We start from the raw sequence: 20,310 nt of genomic DNA on the forward strand, positions 1-20,310 counted from the left end.
AAGTATTTTCTAATTTCTCTTATGATTTCTTCTCTGACCCACTGGTTATTTAGGAATGTTTTCACTTTCCACATATTTGTGAATTTCCCAAATTTCCTTTTTGTTATTGGTTTCTAATTCCTTTCCACTGTAGTCAGAGAACATACTCTGTATGATTTCGACCCTTTTAAATGCATTGAGGCTTGTTTTATGATGTGATATATGTTCTCTCATGTGCACATTTAAAGAATGTGTATTCTGCTGTTGTTAGGTGGAGTGTTCTATAAATATCCCTTAGGTCTACTTGGTTTATAGCGTTCTTCAGGTCTTCTATTTCCCTACTGCCCCTCTGTCTACCAGTTCTGTCCATTATTGACAGTGGAACCTTGAAGTCTCCAACTATTATTATTTCTCCCTTCATTTCTCTTAGTTTGTGCCTCATGTATTTTGGGGGCCTGTTGTTAGGTGCATCATGTTTATAATTGGTATGTTTTCCTGATAAATTGACCCTTTTATCATTACAAAATATCCTGTTTGTCTGAGATAAATCTATTTTGTCTAATATGAGTGTGGCCACTTCAGATTTCTGTTACCGCTTGCATGGTATATATTTATCTTTTTACTTTCCACCAATGTGTATCTGTGAATCTAAAGTGTTTTGTAGATAGCACAGACTGGGGTTTTTAACTTATTCTGTCAATCTCTTTTTATTGGAGTGTTTATTCCATTTGCATTTAATATAATTACTGATAAGATAGGATTTATGTCATTTTGCTATTTGTTTTCTATATAGTCTTATGTCTTTTTGTTCCTATACTCTTCGCTTACTGCCTTCTTTCCTGTTAAATAGGTATTTTCTAGCATACCATTTTAATTCTTTTTTTTTTAAACTTTATTTATTTTTGGTTGCGTTGGGTCTTTGTTGCTGCGCATGGGCTTTCTCTAGTTGTGGCGAATGGGGGCTACTCACTGAGGTGGCTTCTCCTGTTGCGGAGCACAGGCTCTAGGTGAACGGGCTTCAGTAGTTGTGGCACGTGGGCTTCAGTAGTTGTGGCTCGCGGGCTTCAGTAGCTGTGCCGCATGGGCTTTGTTGCTCTGCTGCATGTGGGATCTTCCTGCAGGGCTCGAACCCGAGTCCCCTGCATTGGCAGGCAGATTCTTAACCACTGCGCCATCAAGGAAGCCCTTAATTCTCTTTTATTACATATTTTTTAGTTATTTTCTTAACAGTTGCCCTGGAGATTACAACTAACATTTTAACTTAAAAAAATCTAGCTCTGATTAATTCCAAACTAATTTCAATATATACAAAAACTTTGCTCTAATATAGCTTTTTCTTCCCCCTTCTTTTATGCTATTATTATTATACGAATTACATCTTTGTACATTATAAGTCTGTCAACACAGTTTCATAATTATTGCTTTATGCAGATAGGAGAAAAGAGTTACAGCAAAATACATTTACACCTTTAAAGATGCTCCTTATTTCTTCTTGTGAACTTGAGTCACAGTCTAGTGTCCTTTCATTTCAGCCTGAAGGGCTCTCTATAGTATTTCTTGTAGGGCAGGTCTGATAGCAACAAATTCAGGTTTATTTATACAGGATGTCTTGATTTCTCCTTCATTTTTTTTTAACATCTTTATTGGAGTATAATTGCTTTACAATGTTGTGTTAGTTTTTGCTGTGTAACAAAGTGAATCAGCTATATGTATACATATAGCCCCATATCCCCTCCCTCTTGCATCTCCCTCCCACCCTCCCTATCCCACCCTTCTAGGTGGTCACAAAGCACCGAGCTGATCTCCCTGTGCTATGCAGCTGCTTCCCACTAGCTATCTATTTTATGTTTGGTAGTGTATATACGTACATGCCACTCTCTCACTTTGTCTCAGCTTACCCTTCCCCCTCCCCGTGTCCTCAAGTCCACTCTCTACATCTGCATCTTTATTCCTGTCCTGCCCCCAGGTTCATCAGAAACTTTTTTTTTTTAGATTCCATATATATGTGTTAGCATACGATATTTGTTTTTCTCTTTCTGACTTACTTCACTCTGTATGACAGACTCTATAGGTCCACGCACCTCACTAGAAATACTTCAATTTCATTTCTTTTCATGGCTGAGTAATATTCCATTGTATATATGTGACACATCTTCTTTATCCATTCATCTATCGATGGACACTTAGGTTGCTTCCATGTCCTGGCTATTGTAAATAGTGCTGCAATGAACATTGTGGTACATGTCTCTTTTTGAATTAGGGTTTTCTCAGGGTGTATGCCCAGTAGTGGGATTGCTGGGTCATATGGTAGTTCTAGTTTTAGTTTTTTAAGGAACCTCCATACTGTTCTCCATAGTGGTTGTATCAATTTACATTCCCACCAACAGTGCAGGAGGGTTCCCTTTCCTCCACACCCTCTCCAGCATTTATTGTTTGTAGATTTTTTTGACGATGGCCATTCTGACTGGTGTGAGGTGATACCTGACTGTAGTTTTTTGATTTGCATTTCTCTAATGATTAGTGATGCTGAGCATCCTTTCATGTGTTTGTTGGCAATCTGTATACCTTCTTTGGAGAAACGTCTATTTAGGTCTTCTGCCCATTCTTGGATTGGGTTGTTTGTTTTTTTGATATTGAGCTGCATGAGTTGCTTGTATATTTTGGAGATTAATGCTTTGTCAGTTGTTTTGTTTACAAATGTCTTCTCCCATTCTGAGGGTTGTCTTTTCATCTTGTTTATGGTTTCCTTTGCTGTGCAAAAGCTTTTAAGTTTCTTTAGGTCCAGTTTGTTTATTTTTGTTTTCATTTCCATTTCTCTAGGAGGTGGGTCAAAAAGGATCTTGCTGTGATTTATGTCATAGAGTGTTCTGCCTATGTTTTCCTCTAAGAGTTTATAGTGTCTGGCCTTATATTTAGGTCTTTAATCAATTTTGAGTTTATTTTTGTATACGGTGTTAGGGAGTGTTCTAATTTTATTCTTTTACATGTAGCTGTCCAGTTTTCCCAGCTGTCTTTTCTCCATTGTATATTCTTGTATCCTTTATCAAAGATAAGGTGACCATATGTGCGTGGGTTTATCTCTGGGCTTTCTATCCTGTTCCATTGATTTATATTTCTATTTTTGTGCCAGTACCATACTGCCTTGAATTACTGTAGCTTTGTAGTATAGTCTGAAGTCAGGGAGCCTGTCTCCTTCATTTTTAAAGGACGTTTTTACCGGGTATAGACTTGGTTGATGGTCTTTTTGTCTCAGCACTTTGACTTTCATTCCATTGCCTTCTGGCTTCCAAGGTTTCAGGTGAGAAGTCAATTGTTAATCTTATTAAGGATCCTTTGTCTAATTAGTTTTACCCTTCAATTCTGGGCTCAACCATCTCTTCCTCCCTGGACCAGGTCAGGCCCTTTGGTACATGCCCAGTGCTCTGTACTTGTCCCCTGTAGAGATGATCACAACTGTAATTCAATAATTAATGATAGAAGTAGCTCTCCAGTTTGTTTCTATCACTAGACTGTAAGTTCTGTAAGACAAGGACCAAGCTTGCATTTTTCAGTGGCTTGCATTGCCACTCTATCCCCAGAGGCAACACAGTACCAGTCATACTGCAGCCTTTCAAAAAAACATTTACTGAGCAAATAAATGAGACTCATCCTAAAGTAGGCTGAATCATTGGTGTCAATTCTTCTCTCTGTAAGAGTATGAGATAGCCACACTCTGCCATGGCTCAATGGTAGGCAGGGTGATTCCCTGCCCCTTGGCTTAAGATTGGCCATGTGACTTGCTTTGGCCAAATGATGCCAGTGGTGATGATGTAAGCAGAGGCTTGAAATGTGCTTGTGCAGCTGAGCTTGCACTCTTGCACTCCTGCCTGTAACTATGACACAAACATGCCTTGGCGGTCATTGGACCAAGTGGGATAGGAGACACGTGAAACAGGCCTAAACCCAACACACAGCTTAAAGCCAACCTAGTCCCACTGACAGCAGCCTAGGTCAGCCAAACACCACCCAACCCACAGATACATGAGGGATGAATAAACACTTACTGCCAAATGCCAGTGGGTTTGGGGGTTGGTCTGTTTCACAGCAATATTGTGGCAAAAGATGACCGAGACATATGCCCTGGCAAGGTTGAAGAGTGGGAGGAAGTCCTGGGGAAGGTCTCGCACCTGACCCTTCATATGGCCCACAGTTGGGTCTGGGTTGACTCTACAATAATCGGATGCACATCCCGTCTCTAACTTACAGACTAAACTTCCCCAAATTCTACAGTCCCACAATGGGGATACTCATCTACCAGCCTCCTGGAGCAGCCCAAAGTCTGTTAAGCACCTACACAGTGACAGGTGCAGGGTGGGTACTTGATAAGAGTTAGTCTTCGTCCTCCTCCACCTCCTCCACCTTCTCATCCATTCCACCCCCGGGCCTGAGAGTGACATTCACAGCCAGAATACTGCAGCCTCTTCTCTGCTGTGCAGCCTAACCTGTCCCAGGGGCTGGCCTTTCTTATTGCCAACTGATCCCCCAGACTCAGGTAAGACGAGGAGACAGGGATGTGGGCAGGTAGAGCATACCTCCTTACACTGTAACTCTGATTCCATGTATGATCTAAAATTATATTTATTCATTGGAAATTTATAACTGCCTATTTCAAGGAGGGCTTGAGGCAGCTTAGGGACTGAACACAATAAAAAATAAACAACTTGAGGATCAAAGAGAACAGAGGCCAGGCAGAGAGCAGAAAGAGGAGGTGGCACCAGAAATCTGATGCAATACGTCAGACTCTGCAATTTCCAGCAGCTGTAGAAACAAGACAAGCAAGTGGGCTACAAAATTCAATATAATGAAAGCAGCAGCCCTCAAGCCTGGGTGTGAACCCCATTCGAAGGCAACTCTGAGGCCAAAGGGGGAGACCTCAATATTAACAATAATAACCACCATCCATGCACCAAACACTGTTCTAAGTGCTTTGTACATGACTTCTCACCGAGTCCTCTGAACAATGAGACAGATACTATTATTATCTCCATTTTACAGATGAGCAAATAGAGGCAAAGCAACTTCTCAGGGGCACAGGGTGAGGGAGTGGCAGAGCCAGGATGAAAGCCTGCAAGTCTGAGCCCAGAACCCTTAACCACTAAGCAAGTCAGCATCTGCTTTGCTCACGCTGGGCCCAGCCACAACCCGGAGACCCTGATCACTGGGCCTCTGGCTCTGAGTTGGTTGTAGGCCGACCCTCTTCCCTGTTGAGGCCTTATCCCCCACGCTTCTGAAGATCTGTCGCTAGCCTAGCCTGTTTGTCAGGACCCCATTACCTTCTGGTAAGACCCTGCAGATGGCCTGTCTCAGTTCCCACCTGCCACCCTCTGGAGATGTGCCTTATCTCCCTTCCCACCTAAACCTGCACTCCCAGAACATACCCCTTGCCACCCAGCCCTCCCCAAAGTGTATCAACTTCAGCTCCTCCGACCTGCCACAATTTGCTATCCATCCACATGCCTGTTCCATATTCCAACACAAACTCTAAGAGTCCACGTTCTACATCTGTCAGCAGAGCCCACCATTGAGAGTGATGTACAGTGAATGTCCTCTAAGGCCATGACCCCTGAAGTGCAAGCCTTCAGCCCCTGACTAGCTACCGTGTGAGCCCACGCTCCGGACACCAGGTCTGCACCAAGAGAGGCCAGCCCACAGTTGGGTCCTGCCTGCCCCCTGGGCCTGTCCTCTCTGCCCTGACCTCAGAGTATCCTGGATGCAAAGTCTCAATTCTGTAAAGGCATTTTAGGTTCCAAACAGGCAACTCTCACTCCTGAGTTACCCGCTTTGCTAAATTATCCCCCTTCACCCTGTCAGGGGTGATCCAGTTCACCACACGACACCCAAACCTGCAGATGGGTTTGGGGATATCTGAGGCCGTCCCAGCCCACGAGGCCCTTTTACATGAAGTGAGAAGAGGCAACCCTTGGTGGAGGCGTGTCTCTTCCACCTGTTGGAAAATCGCTGTCATAAACTGATAATGCTAAAACAAGATGCTTCACAGCCACGTGTGAGAAAATCGCCATCATAAAGCACAATGGAAAGCCTCTTCCATGCAGTGCCCTCGTATGGCTCCCAACCCGCAAAAATGACTTTGGCAGACCTGCTGCGTCCCCAGCCATGGCAGCTCTGGCCAAGCAAGATACTCAAAGAAGCTAGTTTCCTGCTCCACAGAACCCTGCAGACGCAGAGACCACGTGGTCAAGAATCACGCCCACTTTCTGCTGTGCTCACGTTAAAAGTGGAAGGTCCTAACAAGCCCCAGGAATGGGAGAAAGGTCTTCGTGTCCAGGCTGGGGTCATCGGCCCCCAAGCAGTGGCTTCTGCAAATGAGGAAAACCGCCGGCAGGATTAGAACTGGCGGGTAGAGAAGGTCACCACAGGAACAGGCTCTCAAGAAAAGCCAAGGAATGAGATCTGGGAAACATGGAAAGCAGCTCCGTGGCTGCTCCAAGACATGGCCTGGGCTGATCACTACCATTTGGGGTTAGAAAGAATTTCACAGTCATCTCTGACCTTTTCTTGGCGAGCCTCACCCACGGCACCGACCCCTGATCAAACACCTGCCCAGACCCTGACGTTAATGAGGACAAGAACTGACAGTGCTGAAACCAGCTGAAATTGGGTCGTTTCCTGTCACTAACCCGTGTGATTCAATGACATTAAAAAAGAAACCAGAAGAGAATTCACTTCTTTTTTTACTTGTAAATGAGGCCCCACTTACAGCAGACCAATTTCAACGTTGAGCCTTCTTAGGCAAAGGGTCCCTGAGGGATGGCGCGAAAGAACTTGGGGTCTAGCCCTTGTTTTCTGATCATGGCACCAAACACCCCCTCATCCAACCCCCCTGTGCTCTACATCGAAGAGAAATAAACCTGGTTTCCAAAAATGAAGTCTGGAAAATAATATAGACTCCTACATTCCACCTTCTAAATTAAGCCAGTTACTTAAGCCATTAACTTTCCACTGGGGACCGAGAGAAAATTGTTTCAAAACTGGGAACTAAATATAAAGTTAGGGGGAATGGGACTTTGCTGGTGGGGCAGTGGTTAAGAATCCGCCTGCCAACGCAGGGGACGCTGGTTCGTAGGGGAACTAACATCCCACGTGCTGCGGGGCAACTAAGCCCTCCAGCCTCAAGTAGAGAGCCCAAGTGTCGCAAACTACAGAGCCCATGCGCTCTGGAGCCCACGTGCCACGACTAGAGAGAAGCCCACACACCACAACAAAGATCTCGTGTGCCACAACTAAGACCCAACGCAGCCAAAAAAAAACCCCACAAACACAAATGGATCTATTAAAAAATGGAATACAGTGTGACTCCATTTATAAAAGTTCAAAAGTACACAACATTTTAAAACATATTGTTTAAAGACATAAACCTGCATGGTAAAGTTATAAAGAACAGCAGGCTAATAATGATAACAGAATTCAGGTTAGTGTATCCCCTGGGGATGAGGAGAGAGGAAAACCCACCTAAGGAGAGGCACAGAAACAATTTCTAAAGGGCTTTTGATACTCTGTTTCTTCATTTGGCTGGGCATATGTCTACTTTATTACTCTTCTTTAAACTGTACATATTTGTTTTATATGCATATATATCTATTTCACAATAATTTTTTAATCAAACACTTTCTTATATTCCAACAATATCCAGTTAAAAGATAAGACTGGGGGGAAATTATCCTATTCCCTAGCAACAAAAAAGCATAAAACACCTAGGAGCAACCAAGAAATGTTCACAACCCCCATAAAGAAATCTATGAAACTTAAGTGGGTGCTATAAAAAAAGAGAATGACAGGAAGGAAGACACGAATCAGTAAGGGACAGACCACATTTCTAGAGAGGAAAACTCAATATTGTTATTATTTTAGAAATTTATTGTCATTCCAAATTAGATTCTAATGATAAGTGCAGAAGAGCTATAAAATAACTATAAATATCATAGAGAAGAATGACTAAATAGGCAAGCATAACCAAAGAAAAGTTGAGAAAGAATCTGCATGGCCAGGGGTTAAATTTATAAAGTCATAATTTAAAAAATGTGACAGTGGAAGAAAAAGAGATCAGTTAATGAAAAAAGAGAAAACCTGGAAGCTCATACACGATAATAAAGCTAACATTTAGACTCAGTCGGGGGAAGGGTGAAGGAAATCTAGTCCAAGACCAAAATCTATTAACCTAGTAACACAGGTTACTGGACCTGGGAGGCTAAGGGAGAGGGGGGACGGAGACGCTCATGTTTTGCCTTTTTGAATTTTGAGCAACATGGTTGTAATGTACAGTTGACCCTAAACATGGTGGGGGAGGGTCAAGGGCATCAACCCCCTTGTAATTGAAAATTCCCGTATAACTTTACAGTCAGCCCTCCATATCCGTGGTTCCACGTCCTCAGATTCAACTAACAACAGATTGTGTAGACCTGTAGTACTTACTTAGTGAAAAAAAATCCATGTATAAGTAGACCCACAGAGTTCAAACCCGTGTTGTTCAAGGGTCAACTGAATAGTCCAAAAAAATTAAATTTCAATTTCAAATGTAGTTGGTAGGAAAAGAAATTGAACTAAAAGAACTGGTGGACAATTTGAGAAGAAATAAAATCAGGCTCTAATCTTATACCATAAACTAAAATAAATTTTGATAGGATTAGAGTTGAATGTAAAAGAGAGAGCTGAGTGGAAAAGCTGACACCAAATAAAGAACGAGAAGAAAATATAGGTGAATATTTATCTGAACTTGGGGTGGGGAAGACCTTTCAAACCCAAAAGCAAAGGAAGAAATCACAAAATGAAAGTACTGATAGACTTAACCACATAGATCAGTCTGCGGGGGCTGTGAAAACAAAATACCATAGACTAGGAGGCTTAAAAAACAGAAATTTATTCCTCTCAGTTCTGGAAGCTGGAAGTTCAAGATCAAGGTGTCAGTCAATTCAGTTCCTGGTGAAGGCTCTCTTCCTGGCTTGTAGACAGCAGCCTTCTTGCTGTGTGTCCACATGGCCTTTCCTCAGTGCATGTGTGAGGATGGAAAGAGAAAGAGAGAGAGAGAGCTCTCGGCCATCTCTTCTTATAAGGGCATGAATCCCATCATGCGGGCCCCACCCTCAGGGCCTCATCTAACCCTAAATACCTCCCAAACATTCCACCTCCAAATATTATCCAACTCTTGGAATTAGGGCTTCAACACATGCATTCAGGAGAACACAAACATTCAGTCCACAACACCACATAAACATTAGAAACTTCTCTATGTTTAAAAAAAATAATAGTAGAAAAACACTGATCTGAGAAAAAATGTATTACATATACGTCAGTCACTATTCTTATGGATAAATAAATGTTAAATAAAATATAGGTTATAAAATCATTCAGGGGGCTTCCCTGGTGGCGCAGTGGTTGAGAGTCCGCCTGCCGATGCAGGGGACACGGGTTCGTGCCCCGGTCCGGGAAGATCCCACATGCCGCGGAGCGGCTGGGCCCGTGAGCCATGGCCGCTGAGCCTGAGCGTCCGGAGCCTGTGCTCCGCAACGGGAGAGGCCACAACAGTGAGAGGCCCGCGTACCGCAAAAAAAAAAAAAAAAAATCATTCAGGGACTTCCCTGGCAGTCCAGTAGTTAAGACTTCACCTTCCAGTGCAGGGGGTGCAGGTTTGATCCCTGGTCAGAGAGCTAAGATCCCACATGCCTTGTAACCAAAAAAAAAAAAAAAAAAAACCCAAAACATAAAACAGAAGCAGTATTGTAACAAATTCGATAAATTTTTACTTTAAAAAATAAATAAATAAAATCATTCATATAAAATGATCTCAATTTTTAAACATTAAACATAGTTATCTCTGGAGGCTGAGAATCACAGATGTTTACTTTCTCCTTTGTGTTTTTGTGTATTTTCTAAATTTTCCATAATGAATATGAATTACTTTTAAGATTCAAAAAAATTACCATTATTTTTCAAAAGTGTTATGTCCAAGCAACATCGGGGGCATAGGGTCCAGTTCTGCAAAATTTTAGGAGGATGTTTGACGGGCCAGGTGCCCAGCACGGCCTGGAGTGTGATCCATATCACCCTATAGACTCTACAAGGAACCCCTGAAAGAGGCAAGTCCTTCTCCCTGGAGGAGGCGGGCATGATGGGGATCTTGCACCAGCGAAAATCCTGCCCCATGGAAAACAGACTTATTTGAGATGGCTCGAAAGGGACAGACCCAGAAGCAAAGTGACAAAGAGACAGATCTCAAGATCTCAGCTCAAAAGAGGGAATAATTTCTACCTCTATGAGCTGCCCCTAAATGTAAAACACCATACCGTGAGCTTCATGTCACGGTCCATCCATGACTCAGGCATAGATGCAAGAAGGCTTCTTGTATGAGGAAGGGGGTTAAATTAGACATTAATTTTTAATTATGTAATTACTTTTCCTTTTAAAAATCTTAAACACGTCAATGAAATTATTTTTAAAAGCTTAAATATCACAGAGAAGGCTAAATTTCTCTTTGATCCCCCCCCCCACACACACAATCCTGATGGCCTGAGGCCCTGGAGATAATAGCTATTATAAGTTTGGAATGCCTTTTTCTAGACCTTTTTATATTCTTTTACATGTAGGTATGTGTCACTTATATTTGTATTCATATAAAGTATGAAGGACTATGTGAAAACGTTTCTATGAAAGGCATCATGTATTCATCGCTTGGAAACTTGCTTTTCTTCACCTTATAATCTGAGAGATTCATCATTATTGTTCTAGAGAGATCCAACTAATTCTTTCTCAAAGCTGCATAGGACTCCCAGGTGTGAAAATGTGAGTTGATGTAGCGGGTCCTATTCCACCACCAGCAGACGTTCAAACTGTGTAGAGTTTTTCACCGTGGACGGCAAACTGCCACAAAGGCTGCCCCAGGACTTTCCACCTGTGCACACATGCCACGTTTCCTTTAGGGCAGACCCTGGGAAGTAGAATCGTCATGATGTAGGGCAGATGCTTTTTAATTTGACAGGTCCTGCCAAACTGCTGTCCTAGCCTCAGATCCCACGGCTTTAAAAACCTGATCCCTGTGAAATGTCTTCTTGTCAGTTTCAGCTCAGCGTTTCAACCTACCCGGCACATCCTGCACCTCGGTTTTGTTCCATTGCTCTCCATAACTATTCAAAGCATCATCCAACCATGAGATGGGCTGCCCTGGTCACTGGCGGCACTCAAGCCAATGGCCACCCTCCCGGCCGCTCACGGAGGGGACCTCTTGAATGGGGAGGAGGCCCTTCTAAGCTTCTGTGAATCAGAAGATGCTCTACCAGTAAATGAGAAGGGGATGAGGGCTGAGCAAGAAGAAACTGTACAAACCCCGGCATCAACTCAACTGCTTGGATGGGCTGGGCCTAAAGAGGAAAATGCAATCAACACATTGGGGAAAAAAAAAAAAAAGCATCAACACGTAAATTAGGTGTGAGTGCAGCCGAGTGAGTCAGGCAGGCCTGGATATTGACGATCGTTCACCCTCCTCACCGGGCAAGCCAACCACCAACTCTGTGATGATGCCCACCAACGTCACCAAAACACCTGACCGATAAACTGTCTGCGGTGATACTAAGTACTTTTACATAAGGTGCTAACTACGTAACTGTGGTCTTACAGAAGGTGCTCCAGTATTTTTAGCAGCACACAACTGCCATGTGAAAGGAGGAGCTGATCTCCCAGTGAATGCCGCTCACTTTCCAGGCGGGCGCAGTCCTGCTGATGGAGGGGTGAGGATGTCTGTGCAGAGGGTGGCAGCACCATCCATATTCCGCAGTGTCTCCAGGCCAACCTGACACCCCGCCGACCAGCAGAAGGCGATCCACGTCACGTCCTTACCCCCAGGCCTCACGGCAGGGAGAAAAGAGCTGCTTCATGGGCAGAACCCAACCAGCCGCCTCCGAGCTTATTAGCAAGCTCTCCCCAAACCTCACGGAGTAGATGGGGACGGGAGAAAACCAGAGCTGGCCCTGGCCCTGCTCCCACATCCCCAGAGCCATCTGCCCCAGAACCTGGGTGCCTACCCTCATGTCACCTCCCACCTCTCACAAGAAATCTAAGATTCCGAGTATAGTGCCAAGTGTGTGGCCCCTATAAGGCAGTGGAGCGTCAGTATTCATGTCCTGGGTTGAGGGTCACTGCTGCCTTTTTCTCTGTTTCAGTAAATTTTATTGAAGTATCACACACACACAAGTGCACACACTAAAATTGGTGAATTTTGAAAATATGAGCACACGTATGTGACCAACACCCACATAGAGAAACCGAACATCACCAGCCTCCCAGAAACCTTCCTTGTGCCCCTGGGAACTACTACTCTGACTTCTAACACCTTATATTCATTCTGCCTTTTTTGCACGTTATATAAATGGAATCCTACGGTACACGCTCTTTTCCGTCTGGCTCCTTTGCTCAAGTGTCTGCGTGATTCCTCCATGATGCTCCATGTGGCTGCGGACTCTTCTGTGGTAGAGCGTTCTATTGTATGGATTCACCCCACTGTATTTGTCCATTCTACTGCCAAAGGATGCTGGGTGATTTTCAGTTTTGTGGCTATTAAAAACAGTGCTGCTGTGAACGCTCCAGTACATGCCTTTTCACTGCAGCCTTTTGTCTCTCATAAGATATAAAAAGTTGAAAATGATTGCTTTAAATCAAATCTTGAGAAAGCCAACCTGCTCTATCTCTCCAATTCACCCTCTCATTCTTTAAACACAGTCTTTCCACTATCCACGTGGTACCAAGTAAAGAGCATTGGCCACAGGAGTCAGACTTCCTAGTACTAAAGCCCAACTCTACCACCTATTTGCTCTGTGTCCTTGGGCAAGCACTTAACCTCTCTGTGCATCATTTTCCTTACCTGTAAAATGGGGATAACAATAGTATTTCTACCTTCATTTGGTTGAGGATTAAATAAAGGAATAAGGGCTGTGCAAAATAAGCACCCATCAAAGTTAGTAGCTATGATTATGGCCAAAGGCACCCCGTCTCTCTCACCCTTGAGGCACCCTGTTCTGGGTGGCCTCTGCCAGGATAGCTGAGCAAGGCTCTCACACAGGAGGAGACAGCAACTAAAGACAAACAATTTCACCGCCTCCAACTGGAACGAAGCTGTACCAAAAAGCCCTCCCTAACTCCCTGGCGGTCCAGTGGTTAGGACTCCACGCTTCCACTGCAGGGGGCACAGGTTCGATCCCTGGTCGAGGAACTAAGATCCCACATGCCGCGTGGTGCAGCCAAAAAAAAAAACAACAACACAACTGTTCTAAAAATCCTTTTTTTTTTTTTTTCTGTTCTCTGTTCTTGGGGTTCTCTGTTACACCAGACCATGCTCCTTCCCTCTGTCTTTCCAGCCATCAAGGCTGCGTGGAGGCCGCAGCTACTGTCCTTTTACCCATAGGGCACTGGATTTCATTCGAAATGTGACCTAAACCAGAGGCACCATTCGGGGTCATTATTAATGGTGTGCCAGCAGCCTGGTGACAAGCTGCTGGGGTGTTAACAGTGCCCAGAAATTGCTCCCTGAAAAAAACAAATGTTTTAAATGTCCCCGCAAAAGGAGAGTCAAATGGAGTATCTCATTTTTTTAGGCGACAAAGATGGAAAAAGCCCCTAGAAGCATACGGTGCAGAGACCTAGGAGCAAGACTCCAGGCCTCGCATTACTGGTTGCCATGGCAACTGTATTTCACATCAGGAACTCATTTTCATATGATAGTGACCTGTGGAGGGAAGGGGAGTATAGCTCCTAAGGAAACTTAGTTGAAGGTGGTACTGTTCGGGGATAGCGTTGATTTTGTTTACAAAGAAAAGCATTTAAAAGTGCCCTAAGGGGGACTTCCCTGGTAGCACAGTGGTTAAGAATCCGCCTTCCAATGCAGCGGACGTGGGTTCGATCCCTGGTCAGGAAACTAGATCTCACTTGCATGCCTCTACTAAGAGTTTGCGTGCCACAACTAAGGAGCCGGTGAACCGCAACTAAGGAGCCCGCCTGCCACAACTAACACCCGGAACAGGGGCTTCCCTGGTGGCACAGTGGTTAAGAATCCGTCTGCCAATGTAGGGGACACGGGTTCGAGCCCTGGCCTGGGAAGATCCCATATGCCGCGGAACAACTAAGCCCGCGCGCCACAACTACTGAGCCTGGGCTCTAGACCCCGCGAGCCACAACTACTGAGCCCATGTGTCACAACTACTGAAGCCCGTGTGCCACAACTACTGAAGACCACGTGCCACAACTACTGAAGCTCGCATGCCTAGAGCCCGTGCTCCTAACAAGAGAAGCCACCGCGATGAGAAGCCCGTGCACCGCAACGAAGAGTAGCCCCCACTCGCCACAACTAGAGAAAGCCTGCACACAGCAACAAAGACCCAACGCAGCCAAAAATAAAATAAATAAAAATAAATAAATTTCTTTAAAAAAAGACTCGGTGCAACCAAAAATAAAATAAATTAAAAACACTTACTAAAAAAAAAAAAAGTATCCTAAGGGACAGAAATGACCTGAGGGCTCCTCGGGGTTCTCTGTTCCTCAACTCTTACTTAAGACACGCATACACACATTTGCACACATATGCACAGCCTGTTTTCGAAGGCCTCTGGGGCAGCTGTCACAGCCTCCCCTAGTCACTGGTCCCACCATTAAGCATCTGTTCTGTTACAAAGTCCTTTCCTGTATTCCAGTGGGGTCCCAAGCAACCAGATGACCACACCACCAGGACATCCTGCACATCTGGGCCAGGTGCTAAGAGGACCTGTAACACACTCCCTGGACTGAAGTGTACGCTTTCCTGGACAAATAGCAACCCCTACTATCAAAAAACAGTCTCAGGAGCCAGACAGACTTGAGTTGCAACCTCTGTTCCGCCCACCTACAAGCTGTGTGGTTTAGGCAGGTCCTTGGACCTCACGGGGTTTATGTCCTCATGGGGAGAATGAAACAAGAATCCTAGCTCCTACCCCTCTGGGGGCTGTGCGAATAACACACACGAGGGATTGCTTGGAAAGATCAGCACACACCCAGCACATACCGACCACTCAATAAACAGCTGCTATGATTAAGAACCGGAAAAGCATCTCTCATACCCATGATACAACTGGAGGCTAATAGCAGAGAACAAAGTATTAAGTTGGGTGGCACAAACGGTACTGAATCCATCCATGAGCCCAGAAGTGCAGGCCAGTGGGAATCTGGGACTCGAACAGTCCAGGAGGGAGGTGGGATTTGAACCAGACTCTGAAGGATGGCCAGAGGTGTTCTTGGAGGTTAAGGGGAGGAATTCTTCTATCGAGAGCCAACAAGATACCCAGTCCTGGAGATCCGGGAGGAAAGGAAGAGGCTTCAAGGACACAAAGTGGCTGTGATCAGCAGACAGACAGGCGTGGTCCTGAGGGCACGGTGGAGTGGGAAGGCCAGGAAAGAGGTGCCCAGGGAAGCTGGGAGAGGCAAAGCTTTCCCAGGGAGACAGCTCTGGGCTGGGTCTCTAAGACTAAGGCCAAGAGGGTTGACCATGGTAGGGAGGGAAGAAATCTCGGGACTGGAAAGTGGCTCTGGAGGGTGAGGCCACACGACTGAGGGGCTACAGGAGGTGGCGGAGCTGAGCTTTGTGTGGGAGGAGACCAGGAGCCTCTGAAGACTTCCTAGGCGAGAGGGCTCAGCAACAGGGTAAAAGCAGTAGTCATCCAGAGACCGTTGGTCTAGAGGTGACATGCCAGATGGACTGTGGGAGCTGGAAGGGATTCTGGCATCAGGCCAGCGAAGGGGCCTCTGACCTCCTGCCTGAGACATTCAAGGCCTGGAACAGTAGCCTGGTCACAAAGGGGCAGGGAGAGGCGAGACGCTTCAGGGAAAAGTCAGTGTGACAGAAGGGAAGGAAACCCACTGCTGGGGAGTAAGGAGGACATGGTGAGTTTGGGGTGTCACTGGGCATCCAAGGAGCCAGGACTAGAGCTAGAATGGCGGGGCGGGGGGTGAGTTCCCTGAGAGATCCCGAAGCAAGTTGTCTGAGAAGATAAACACGGGGCCTCACAAAACATCCCAGAAAAGAGGGAAGGGTCGTCAGAAGAGGAGAAGGAATGATGGAGAAACAAGAACAAAATGAGGAGAGAAATCGCAGCAGAGAAGGCTGCAAAGAGGGGCCTGCTTCCTGGGCAGAAGGACTTGGCAGCAGGATAAGGCCGACAAAAAAAAATCGGTGTTTGGAAACAAGCTGACTTTCAGGGAAGCAGTTTCAGCAACGTGGTGGGGACAGCAGCGCAGGCTGCGCAGGAATAAGAGGGGAGGCGTGCAGCCAAGAGGCAGGCAGCAGGTGCAGAGCCCTTGCCGGGAAAATGTGACAGTGAGAAAAGAGGAAACGAAGCTTTCTGCTCCAGTGCATGGATTTTTCCCCCCAAGAGATGGGAGGCCAAGTGAACGTCAGAGGAAGGAGGATGGAGGGGCACCCGGAGACGGGCACAATCTCTCAAGGTGTGTGTGTGGCGGGGAGGGGCAGAAACTAGACTGCAGCCCCGGCTCGGCCAATGCTCTTACCAGGGTGTCCCGGGACACTCTGACTCCCCCAGACCTCCAAATGCTGGGGGATCAAAGGTTCTCATGTAGCTGCACAGATGGAGCCTTATCACCGTCCCCAGCCCTAAACTCACGGAGGATGGGTGCCCACCTCCCGCATCACACCTCTCCCCAGGGCCACCTCCAGCGGTGGGCATGTCACAGACCACGCAGGTAGGAAACTCAGGTCCTCAGCCTTCCGAGCCCCAAGTAGGGGACAAAATTCCCAGACTTCCCAGCAGCGCCCTCGCTGCAGCCCAAGCAAGGGGGCTTCCACACCCACAGCGCAGGTGTCACAGGCACCACTGTGAGCCCAGAGCCTTCATCCTGAACGCAGGGAGCCCCCCGGAAGGATTTCTACACTTCCTCCAAACCTGCGGCTGAGAAAAACAGAGCTTGGCCCGACTGCTGGGAGCAGGGTTTTGGGAAGACTGGAAAACAAACCCGGGGCAGGATTCTCAGGCTGAAAAGAGGTGCTCAGGTGAGGAATCCTGCCTGGCCAGTGAGAGCTACCTCCATCCCGCCCTCCTCACATCCTCCTGGACACCAAGTGCTATTCGATTCCCACTCCTGACCACCTAACTGGGGGCGAAAGCCCCGACGGCCAGGGCCCAGGCCCACCATCTGGAGCGTGGGATCCTCACCGAAGGCCAGGCCGAGCGCGGAGAGGCGGGGCGCGCCATCCCCGCAGGGCCCCTCCCGCGCACGTGCGCGCCCCGCGGGTGGTGGGTAAGCACTGCGCTTGTTGACGCGCTCGCCCGGGGCGCTCTCCCTGGCGCCGCCCGCAGTCCGCCGCCGCTCTCGGCCGCCCACTCACTCCCCGCGGCCGCCCACTCACTCCCCGCGGCCCCCCAACGCGGGCGCACGACGCCCCCCACCCCCCGAGGGCACCAGACAGGCTAAGGGCCGGACGCTGAGCACCAGGCGCTCCGGGGGCCGGCCCAGGCGCTGCCCCGAGCCTCTCGAGACCAGCCCCGGACTCCAGGCCAGGCGGGCGGCGGGCACGGCGGGAGGGAACGCGGCTCGGGCCCTGCGCGCGCCCCGCAGCCCCCAGGCTCGTCCCCACCCCGCGCGCAACAGCTCCCCGGACCCACCCGCCGCTCCAGGGCCGCCCCACGCGCCCCCGCGGTCCCCGCCACCGAGCCGAACGCACGGCCCGGCGCTCGCAGACCGGGCCCCGAAAAGTGGACCGCCCCCGGGTCGCCAGACTCACCCGGGGTCCGGCCGGCCTCCGGCACGCTCCCTGGCTGCCCTCTGGCGGCGGCCGCGGGAACCGGGCGCTCGACCCGCCCCGCCCCGCCCCGCCCCGCCCCGCCCGGCCCGGGACCTGAGGCCTCCGGCGGAGGACCGGCCCGAGGTCACCCTGTAGGACTGTCCTCGCCGCCAAACCAGTCTCAACGGCCCCTTCTTGTTTCTGGGTAACGAACATCACTGTCTGTTCCCTAAGCAGCTCCAAGTCCCCAGCCCCCCAAATGAGCCATTCTAACCGCCCAAGGTGCAAAAGCAGGGCAGGTATGACTTCTGGGGCCTGAAACAGCACCTGGCACCTACTGCAGCTCAACGTGTATTTGTTGAATGAATGAACGCTCCACTGACGGACGCCGGACAAGCTGTGGCAACTTGGCTCAGTCACTAAAGGAAACGGCCACAAAAAAGACCCGTCCGCCCTGTGTCTTGGCTCCCCCGCTTCAAGAACATCTGCCACATTCTCCACTTCCACCCACTCGGCGCCGCGGTGCCTGGCCTGGTATGCAGGTGGGGTGGGAGCTCGAAGCTTGGAGGGGCAGTGCTAGAGCCCTGTTACCCTTCGTTCTCTATCAGGAAAACGATTCGACCCAAAACCTGTTTACGAACTGATTTCCTGAGATAACTCCAGGATCAGGTGCTGAGTGATGACCACATCTGGAAGTCCTGGTCTCCAGACTCACACAGCAGCCTCCACCGGTACCTGGGTCAGACCTCCGTTTGGGTTCTGGATCTTGCCCATGGGAGAGATGACCTTGGGTAAGTGAGCACATCTCTCTAAGCTACCACGGTCCAGTAAACTTTCTGCCATTATGGAAATGTCATACTGCCATGCTGTCCCCTGGCCACCGGTCACGTGGGATGAACTTTTTAATTTCACTTCGTTTAAATTTTACTGCGCCAGTGTAGCTAGTGGCTAAACCTCAGTTTCTTTATGTGCAAAAGGGACGTGATAGTCCCACTGGGAGGACTGAATGAGATCATGCAGGAGAAGCCCCCGCTTCTAGGCCTGGCTCACTGGAGGGCCTCAGTCAAGTCATTTGCATCATCTCCACCACCATCGTCACCTCACTCAGCCCGAAACCTCAAGGCTGTAGGGATTCTACAGGCTCTAGGCCGCCTGCCTGCCCCACAGCCGCCCCTGCAGGCAGGAGCCGCTCACATCGCCGCTTGCACAGCCCGTGACGCAGCGCTCACCACCTCTGGGGGGACCTAGCCTCTCTTTGGACTGCTGACCATGGGAGAAAGATTTCTACACTGACCTGAAGTGGCCTCCCTGTAGCACCTCTTCCTGGCTGAAGTTGTACCTCTTTGGGGCTCAGAAAAAGTGAACCCCGCTAGTCTTCATCCCTTCAGTATCAAAGCTTTCAGCAAAGCACTGCCTGTCCTCTGCTCTGTGCCAGGCTCTGACTAGACTGGGGATTCGCACTCATTTCCCCAGGCCTCACCACATTGTCCCAGGAACAGTAACAAAACAGCGTTTGTCTGGCCCTGCCCCATGCCCCGGGGATGACTCACAGGGGAGAGCAGACACAGCCTCCCAGCTCACTTAAAAAGCCGTTTCCTGCTCTCCTGGCCCAGTGTTTATTCCCTTGGCCCTGCAAGGCAGTACACTGGTCCCGGCCCATTCCTGCCCATTCCTCCCCCGACGCCCTCCACCATAACCTCCTCCTCCTCCTGGTGTTGGGTCCGTCATGCTCGCTGCAGAGGGACACACGCTTCCACACATGCGCACACGCCGACACACACAGGTACCTACCGCCCTCAAGCAGCCACGAGCTGCTTCACAGCCTCTCACTCCAATGTCATGGCCGGAGTCTGCTGCTGAGGCCCTTTCTTTTGACCAACTCCTCTCCCCATAGCTTGGGGAAGAGCACCCTACCTGCACCACCTCCGCAGCCAAATTCAGAATGGCCTCCTCGCCTCTCTTTTTGCGACTTGGTCCAAATAAGCTCACGTCTCCTCTTTCTTCAGGTGGATTCACGGGATGACGGAACAACAGAAGCAGAAAACTGCTTCAAGAAATCAAGGGTGCCTATGAGAGGGGCATCTCGCCCCCAGGAGGATGCTGGCTGAGCTGGTCACTCTGTAGCTCCAGGAGCAGAGAATGGTGAGAGAAGAAGTTTAGGGGAGTTGACACTGCCTCCTGGACTTTGGGGGCCAACATGAACCTAGAAGAGGGTCACTCAACCATAGCTCTATTGACATTTGGGCCAGTTAATCCTATGCTGTTGGCCGGGGGTGCTGTCCGGTGCCTCGTAGGATATGTAGTGGCATCCTTAGCCACCCACTCCCCAGTCATGACAAACAAAAATGCCTCCAGACCTTGTCAGTTATCCCCGGGTGGGGGGGGTCCACCCTCGTATCTTCCAGCCCCCATCATTGAGAACCACTGACCCAGAGCCTGGTGTATCTTTTTAGCCTAGAGAATTATGGAGGGTAGGGCAGGAAACTGCTCTGTGTTTGCAGTAGTGGGACAAACAGGATAGGGTACGT

The 20,310-nt window shown here is 48.3% G+C and overlaps 1 protein-coding gene across 1 annotated transcript in view; it reads right to left on the bottom strand.

Annotated features, from left to right (window-relative positions):
* RPH3AL (rabphilin 3A like (without C2 domains)) overlaps positions 1–17,819 on the bottom strand; it is a 147,104-nt gene extending 129,285 nt beyond the window's left edge. The window contains exon 1 of the mRNA XM_032615570.1: positions 17,783–17,819. The gene's annotated coding sequence lies outside the window, so the exon portion shown is untranslated. The remainder of the gene's footprint in view (positions 1–17,782) is intronic.
* Between the last annotated feature and the right edge of the window lie 2,491 nt (positions 17,820–20,310).

Source organism: Phocoena sinus, chromosome 20 (assembly GCF_008692025.1).
Source record: "Phocoena sinus isolate mPhoSin1 chromosome 20, mPhoSin1.pri, whole genome shotgun sequence".
NCBI lineage: Eukaryota > Metazoa > Chordata > Mammalia > Artiodactyla > Phocoenidae > Phocoena > Phocoena sinus.